Below are 9,458 nucleotides of genomic sequence, written 5' to 3' on the forward strand. Positions count from 1 at the left end.
CTGCTGTGGTCAGTGAGGGAAAAACAGGGGGAAATAAAATTCAAAAGAGGCATGGATAAATGAATATCTTTCTTTATTCGAGCAACCAAATAATAATAAAGTTATTGTAATGTACAATTGTGATATACAATTACACACACAATAAAAAAAAAAAAAAAAAAAAAAAAAAAAAACAAGTTTAGCTCGAAAAGGAGTGGGATGAAGACAAGCTTTTTAACTCCCACCCCTACAATCTTATCTGAGTTTTAAATTTTGTAGTTACGCAGTACATTTAAATATTTGTGACATACAATTACAATTATAAAATTATCACATTGTCATAATTACAACATACAGTAGTGTAAATATTAAGCATCAGTAATACAGTCTTTGTTACTACCGTTGAGTATCACAGTCATCACCATCATGGTCATTACATCCTCTCCATATATTATTTATATTTTAGCTATGAAAATATCAATGAAGTTTGCTTCCATTGTATAGTAGTAACTTTATCAATTTTACTTTTGAGAATTAATTCTGGTCTACTCTTTCCTAATAATGGAGATAGCAGTAATAACAACAGCATAAGACAATATCAACAGTGTCCATTTCAACTCTACAAGATAATTGTTTATATAAGTATTTGTTGTTAGCATTCTATATATAAACAAGGAAGAAAGAAAGAGAAAGAGAGAAAGAAAAAAATAAATCATACAAGGAATATATTGTTATTTACTATCCTGGATAAACAATCACACACTCGATTCCTCTTTGTACCTTGACAATATACATTTTTTGTACCTCAATTTAAACAGATGAATATTTGGACATTGCTTGAGCTCTACATCCAATCTGTTCCAAAGTTTCACTCCACACACAGACACACACAAACTTTTCCTGGTGGTTCTAACTATCTGCCTTTTAAAGTTACTACATCCCCTCAAATTATAACCTCCTTCTTTATGTGTAAAGAGCTTTTGGATATTTTCTGGCAGTATACCCTTATTTGCCTTATATAGTAGTTGAGCAGTCGAGAATTCAACTAAATCAATCAATTTTAATAGTTTTGACTGCAAAAACAAAATATTAGTGTGACTATAATATCCTACCTTATACATTATTCTTATAGCACATTTTTGTAGTATAACCAGGTGATGCAGAGAACTTTTGTAATTATTGCCCCACACCTCTACACAATAAGTCAAGTATGGTAGGACTAGTACACAGTATAGCAAAAACATTGCATGGCAGTTTAAGAAGAACTTGGCTCTATTTATGATTGAGATACTTTTGGACACTTTATTTTGTATATGTCTGATGTGTGATTTCCAGCATAATTTGCTATCAATCATTACTCCCAAGAATTTTATTTCTGATACTACATCTATGACTACACCATCTATTTTTATTGCAGTATCTACATTTACATTGTAATTCCCAAAGAACATTACCTTGGTTTTGCTCAAATTTATAGATAATTTGTTAACATCCATCCATATTTTTAATTTCCTTAACTCATTGTTAATGTTAAGTACTAGGTCACTATGGTCGTCGTTAGAATAAAAAATATTGGTGTCGTCAGCAAATATGACTAATTTTAATAACTTTGATACATTAAATATGTCGTTTATATAAAGGTTAAATAGAGTTGGTCCCAGAACTGATCCTTGTGGCACTCCACAGCTAATGCCCAAATACCCCGATTCAAACTCGCCCATCTTCACATACTGCTGTCTCTCAGTCAAATAACTTTGGATCCATTTCAAAGCCACTCCCCTAATACCATATCTGTCTAATTTTTTAAATAATCTGCTATGATTAATCGTATCAAATGCTTTCTTCAAGTCAATAAATATCCCTGCTGCATGTCTTTTTCTATCCAGACTGTTGGTTATCTCTTCTATTGCATCAATGATAGCCATTGAAGTTGACCTTCCTGTCCTAAATCCGTACTGACTTTCATTAATTAGTTTATGTTTGTCAATAAATTTATCTAGTCTATTATTATAAAGTTTTTCTAATATTTTAGAAAACTGAGGGAGCAGGGACACTGGTTGATAGTTAGTGAAGATGTGTTTGTTTCCACTTTTATATATGGGTATAACTTTAGCTATTTTCATTTTCTTTGGGCATTTCCCCGTTTGAAATGATAAATTACATATATAAGCTAGAGGTCTGGCAATGCTATGTATGATTCGTTTAACTAATGTCATATCTATACCAAAACAATCAGTAGAGGTCTTGTTCTTACAGTTGTTAACTACATCTAAAATATCTAGTTCGGTAACTCCCGACAAGAACATCGTCTTTGAATTTATTTCTATCAGTGACATTTCGCTGCGATTACTTTTTGGAATTGTTGTAGCCAGCTCTGGTCCCACATTTACAAAAAAGCTGTTAAAGCACTCCACCATCTCGTTTAGATTGTAATTGTCACTGTTATTATTAATGAAATAATCTGGATATGAGCACTTTTTTGTGTTACCTTTAATAATAGTGTTAAGTATTCCCCATATCTCTTTAGTGTTGTTTTTATTTTTATGTATTAATTTAGTATAGTATAATTTCTTACTAGTTCTTAATATTTCCGTTAGCTTATTTTTATATTTTTTATATCTATACTCTGCTTCTTCGGTTCTTAGCTTAGTGAATTGTCTATATAAAGAATTTTTCTTCTTACAGGCCTTGTGTAGTCCTTTTGTTAACCACGGGCATTTAATAGATTTATTGTTGATACTGAATTGCCCGACTGGGCAATTTTTATCGTACAGGCAGTTGAAGATATCCAAAAATATTTCAAAAGCACTATCCACATCATCTCCAACATACACTGCATTCCAATCTTGATTCATCAAGTCCTGATAAAGGAGATTAATTGCATTTTCTGTTCTTACTCGTTTGTAGATATATTTCTGAGGTACTTTCTTACATACACTCTTAACATCATACACTATAAATATTGGCAGGTGATCAGTTATATCACATACCATTAGTCCGCTAGCAATTATTAACTCTAAATTATTTGTAAAGATGTTATCAGTAAGGGTAGCACTATGAGATGTTATGCGACTTGGTCTTAAAATTGTGGGATATAAACTCATACCAATCATCCTATTAATATACTCCTCGGTGGTCTTGTGATTGTTTGGGTTTATCAAATCGATATTGAAATCTCCACAGATGAATAATATTTTATTACTTACAACTGAAAATATTTTTTCTATCCAATCAGTGAATACTTCTAGACTCGAACCAGGTGATCTATAAAGACAACTAACAATAATGTTTTTCTCTTTTTCATTGATAATTTCTATGGTTAAGCATTCAAGTAAGTCATTTATTGTCAATGTCATACTTTCCAATATTCGAAATTTAAATTTCCTATGGACATATATAGCAACACCTCCTCCTGCTTTGTTTGTTCTATTAACATAATTAAGATTATAATCCTTTAATTCAAAATCAACACCTTTTTCCTCTTTAATCCATGTTTCTGATACTGCTATAATACTAAATGGATCGTGAAACTGTTGTAAATATTCCTCAATTGAACTGAAATTTGCATACAAACTTCTACTATTAAAGTGAATAATTGAGAATTTCTTATCAGTTTTAATTGAGGAATTATATTCTTTTTCAGAATAATATTTACAGTCATTTGGGTTGGCTAATAGGAAGTGGTTGTCAGGGTCTAATTGTTCTTCTTGATCTAAAGCATTATGATCAGTATATTCGAAATGCTTCAATTCCAAATCCTCAAGGTTTAAACTCCGTTCTTGTATTTCTAGTTCATCTTTTGTCAGATTTAAGGAGTATTTAGATGTCATTGTATGAGTTTACGCTCCCTTAACTGACACAGGTTGTGCAGACCCTCAGTAATATTCATTCATATTTGTTCAATTCCTCTATATCTCTGATAATCACTACTTTAGCTTCCTCAGGTGTTCCTTTCAGTTTGATGTTTACCTTACAGTTCATGACCCAAGTATTCTGTATCTTGTCCTGCTTCCTCATGATTCTGGCTTTTTTAGCATTGTCCGCATTTCTTTTAATCAAATGATCATTCAGATAGACGTTAGTACCCTTTAGCTTTTTCCCTTGCTTCATTAATGCAACTTTGTTTTTTCTGCTGACAAACCTCAGGAACACCGCCGGCATGTTGTTCTTCGTGGGAAGAGGGTGACAGGCATCAATGGTATTTACATCCAAGTGTATATTTTTAGACGCAAAAAAAGACACCACCTGTTGCTCCGTCGAGTTCTCCTCCCGTAAGCCGGGTTCTTCATTGTTACCGGAGGTCACAGCATGAGCATAAGAGCGGGGTTTGATCTTAATCCCAGTCACAATAACATCATTTATCCTTGAGTATTGCTCCAAATCCTCAACTTTCTTCTCTAGTTCTGTTATTTTTTTGTCCCGCTCAGCAAGGCGTACACGCAACTCTGTTACTTCCTGCACTAGGTTAAGTATTTTGTCTTGTTTAATTTTGATGTCATTTACATCCTGTGATAGGAAGTCCAGTGATCTTTTGATGTCCTCCGCCTCCTCCAAGGCTGAGTTTTTCTTAGGTGGCATTGTCAGGGGTAGTCCAGAGTCTTTAGCGCCGAGACTACCGATGGCTTCTTGATTAGCTGATTAGCCACAGTCCAAAGTTAGCTGTTGTGCTAGTTATCTTCTCCCTCACCGACTGTGAAGACCGATCATTTAAAGATGATCAATTTCCACCACAGCACAATCAGTACTTTACCTCACACTGCACATTCACCCCTCATCTCCAGGTTTAGGAATAATAGCTTGGTGCAGTCCTCAGTTTTGACATTGATAGTGATAAACGTTTATTTGTGAAGTTTGTAAACGGGATAAAAGGGGGTGTTTTACTGTTATTTTAGCATCAGCATTATTATTGCATCAGAATCATATAACAAGCATTGCATTAATGATTTATTGAAGCTTTTGACATTACATTAACATTTGTGTTCCGGTGATTGTCATAACCTCAGGTTAATCTTCTACTTACAGGTGTCAGGATAATCGTATGATCTTTCATTGCAGGTGTAACCATGATCATTTTTATACATATTGCAGTTTGTTGCTCATTATAGAGTTGTGCTCGAGTTAATAAGGGTTAAAAGCTACAGTCAGCGCGATGGAAAATGCACCACGTGAGGAAAGATAAGGAGAAAAAAATAAGTCCCCCCAGACTGAGCTCCAACAGGGAGGTCAGTTTGAGAACAGAAAAAAAACACCTCTGCACATAGCACATGTTATTCTTTTGCCTGCAGTGTGAACATATGTGGGTTAAGTAAGAAAGTAGCCGCTTCTGTCTAATTTAACTCATTTTTTTTTTAAATAAATTATTATTATTAACAAACAGGAAAAGTGAACACATTTTCTTTTGGCAATTTACCAATCAAGTAAAAATATTTTAAGTTGCGTGGACAACAACGTGCCCAATAACAGCTTATGTCTTAACTTAATGTGATTAACTTGAGCACAGCCTTTTTTGCTAAAATAAATGTACAAGTTTCATTTAACTTACCTCTACATGCTTGCGCAGGTTTGATGTGGAATTTTTAAAAGCTGCTAACTCGGTCTCTCTGGGCAAACACAGCTTACACTGCATAATAAAGCTGTTGCCTTTCTTGCACTTGAAGCCGAAATGGTCCCTTAAATACGGCCGGGGGTTCACATCGGTTTCTTCGAGTTCAGGGTCAGCAGAATTCGATGGGGTTTCTTTTTTCGCTGGATCCGTACCACCGATGTCAGACTCCATTTTTATCGTGACCCAACGCTAATTTGTTCTACTACCCATCATTCCCTGCAGTATTTCCGAAGCGCAATGTTTTTTCGGTTTTTTTTGTTTGTTTGTTCTTTTAATTTACTCAGTAACGGGTGTGATTGAAAATGTAGCGAAGTACAATACTTTTTAAAAAATATACTTAAGTAAAAGTAAAATTACCGACTTGGAAAATGACTTTAAAAAGTACAAATACACAAAAAAAAACTACTCAATTACAGTAACGCAAGTAAATGTAATTCGTTACTTTCCACCTTTGGAAATTATAAATTTTGGGAAGTGTGCAAGAAGAAAAACCAGAGTGCATGTGGTGATGTGATGTGTGTGAGAGTCCAGTCCTACACCTGGTTCAGGGCCCGAATAGCCTGAGGGAAGAAGCTCCTCCTCATTCTCTCTGTTTTGGCCTCAAGAGAAGTGCTTCCCAGACCTCAACAGTGAGAAGAGTCCATTATTGGGATGGGAGAGGCCCATCATAATCTTCCTGGCTTTGGTCAGCAGGTCAGGAAGCTCTGATCGAATGATGCGTTCGGCTGAGCGCACCACTCTTTGCAGATCTCGTCTGTCCTGCTCGGTGCTGTTCCCAAACCAGGTGCAGATGTTTCCCGTCAGGACGCTTTCGATGGTGCAGGAGTAAAAGTTCTTGAGCACCCTCAGTGGCAGATGGAAGTCTCTGAGTCTTCTGAGGAAGAAGAGACGCTGGTGGGCTTTCTTAACCACGGTGTTGATGTGACAGGACCATGACAGGTCCTGATTGATGTGGACACCCAGGTATCGGAAACTGTCCACTCTCTCCACTGGTGTGCCACTAATGATGAGGGGCTTGTAATTCCTGCTTTGTAGTGAAGTCCACGATCGGCTCCTTAGTCTTGCTGACATTAAGGAGGAGATTATTCTCCTGGCAACTTCCTTCATTGTACAAATAAAACTTACATTCAGATTCCCTCTCACCACATATCCAACCCGATATCATGACCAGCAGCTTTACAGCTGTGGCTCCAGCTGTTGCACACGTTCTTCTCTCTGCCAAAGCAACACTGTCCTGTTAATAGGATTTATTTTATTCATATATAACTTTGTAAAAAGCATTTTAATGCTGTGAGTAATGATTTTACCGCTGGGTGACTGTTACGCGGCTCAGCTCAGTCGGACCAGGATGGCCGAGTGGTGAAGGCGTTGGACTTAAGCTCCAATGGATATGTGTCCACGTGGGTTCAAACCCCACTCCTGGTAGAGAAATAAACCTATAGCCAGCGTACAAATGATCCAGAGGGACTGGAGAAGATTGTGTCTGTTTTCTTAGGAGTGACAAAGCCACACGGACTTTTGGATGTGCTGAAAATTCATGTGGATGTGTCCTGTTGAATACAAAAATGGCTGTGGTGTGGAGGATGATCCAATCCAACATTATTTATAAAGCACTTTAAAGTACCCAGCGCAGGACCAAAGTGCTGTACAGTAAATAAGTAAAAAAAACAAACCGTAGAATAAAACAAAACAGAATAAAATAAAACACATAGTAAAGATTAAAACAGCCCTATATTAAAAAAAACAAGACAGAACAGCATATAATCAACTAAAACAACTAACATAAAAATAAACTAAAACTAACATCTTACAAGGTGTCAAAGGTCGGAGTGAAGAGATGAGTTTTCAGGAGTGATTTAAAAACAGGCTGAGAAGAGGTCTGTCTAATCTCTAAAGGCAGATCGTTCCACAGTTTGGGAGATGCTGCAGCAAAAGCACGATGTCCTCTAAGTTTACACTCAGTCCTGGGTACATTCAGGAACAGCTGACCAGCTGACGTATAAGGCTGTAGCAGCTCAGAGAGATAAGATGGGGCTAGGCCATGGAGGGCTTTAAAAGCAAATAAAAGAATTTTAAAATGAATCCTATGAAATGGGCAGCCACTGAAGTGAAGCTGAAATAAGGGAGATGTGCTCAAACTTTCGAGTGGCAGTTAAAAGACGACCTGCAGCATTTTGCACCCTCTGTAGATGAGTAATGTATGAAGCACGGACCCCCACATAAAGTGCATTAAAGTAATCCAGCCGAGTGCTAACAATGGCGTGGATAACTGTCTCAAAGTGTTGCCGCGAAAGAATTGGCTTTATTTTATCAGCTGCCTGAGGTGAAAGAAGCCTGATTTTACCACTGCCTTAATCTGACTTTCAAGCTTCAGTTCAGAGTTCACTATGACCCCCAGGTTTGTGACAGCTGGCTTATCAGTCACTTTAATTTTAAAACTGTGTAATTTTAAAATTGTGTATATACTGTATACTCTGTGCATTTATTATCTCACTCTTATTGCCTGTTTATGCCCTTTCCTTATCTTCAACGTCATGCTGCTCTGTTGTATCATAATTGCCCCTTGAGGATAAATAAAGTCTTTCTCATTCTGATTGTGATTCTCTGATTATACTGGGCCAAGGTATCTAAATTCACATTGGGGGTCTCAGTGGGGCTACCAAAAACCATCACCTTAGTCTTTTTGTCACTGAATTTTAAAAAGTTAAGAGACATCCAAGCCTTCATGTCATCAAGACACTGAGGTAATGGCTGTACGGAATATGGGCCTTTTTTCTTTATAGGGACATAGATCTGACAGTCATCAGCAAAAAAGGGAAATGCAATGCCGTATTTTCCCAGCATAGAACCAAGAGGGAGCAGATGCAAAGAAATGAGGAGGGGGCCGAGAACTGAGCCCTGTGGGACACCACTCAAGAGAGGAGCAGAAGATGACACATGGTCACAGAGAGTTGTCTTCTACTGAGGCTGAAATAAGTTCATGTAGTTTTAGAAATTTCCACTGAACAGTCTATTACAGTGTCACAACTAAGCATATGCATAGGAACTTAAACACTTTAATTGACAATAATAGAAATTTTCCATTCCATTATCCATGCTCCATGCAGATGAACTCAACACTTCCTTCACTTTGTGCCCGCACAAGTCTGTCAGATCTGTGTATTTATATGAATGTGATGTGGTGTTTTTCCTGCAAGTCTCTGTTAACTATGAACCAAAACTGTTTGATTGTTTTTATAATTAGATTAAATTCCACTTGCCACATATTGTTTGTTTTTTTTTTCTCTCTAACTTACTATGTCTCCATCTTATTGGCTCCCTAGTAAATGTGTTTTGTCCGTTTAATCAGTTATTGACAGTGAGGTGCTGTACTAGGTTTTATGGCTGTTACTGTCAAAAGGAAATATTCCCTATGAGAGGTCTGTAATTAGCACCTGGGAAATGGTCAGCGAGGCGCTTTTGTGCTTAAAAGAAAGCAGGAAGAAACTAGAGAGAGAAGGAAGGAGTAGTGACAGTTTTAGCGCCCTCTGCAGTTTGTGTGTTGAGTGCAAAAGCTTACAGCACCTGGTATTCCCAGGCGGTCTCCCATCCAAGTACTGACCAGGCCCGACCCTGCTTAGCTTCCGAGATCAGACGAGATCGGGCGTGTTCAGGGTGGTATGGCCGTAAGCGAAAGCAAAGCTGTCAAAAAGACCTTTTATCGGTGGCAAATGTCACACAGTTTGATATATATTATTGTGCTAAACGTCATATGTTACAGCGACAACATTGAGCTGCACAAATGATTTTCTCGCAGTAACATCGCGATAAGAAGACATGTTCGTTGATTACAGCACAGTGTAAAAGTGACAGAGAGCACACAGTGTGTTCGGAC

General features: G+C 37.0%; 2 non-coding genes across 2 annotated transcripts; one reads left to right on the top strand and one right to left on the bottom strand.

Annotated features, from left to right (window-relative positions):
- Positions 1-6,926: 6,926 nt before the first annotated feature.
- On the top strand, positions 6,927-7,009 carry trnal-uaa (transfer RNA leucine (anticodon UAA)). The gene has a single exon. It is a non-coding gene; the product is annotated as a tRNA-Leu (tRNA).
- Positions 7,010-9,136: 2,127 nt separating this feature from the next.
- LOC146360526 (5S ribosomal RNA) lies at positions 9,137-9,255 on the bottom strand. Its single transcript, XR_014799649.1, has one exon. It is a non-coding gene; the product is annotated as a 5S ribosomal RNA (ribosomal RNA).
- Positions 9,256-9,458: the final 203 nt, after the last annotated feature.

The sequence above is a fragment of the Perissodus microlepis genome, unplaced genomic scaffold, assembly GCF_051167445.1.
Source record: "Perissodus microlepis isolate ML-2025 ecotype Zambia unplaced genomic scaffold, ASM5116744v1 scaffold_38, whole genome shotgun sequence".
Classification (NCBI taxonomy): Eukaryota; Metazoa; Chordata; class Actinopteri; order Cichliformes; family Cichlidae; genus Perissodus; species Perissodus microlepis.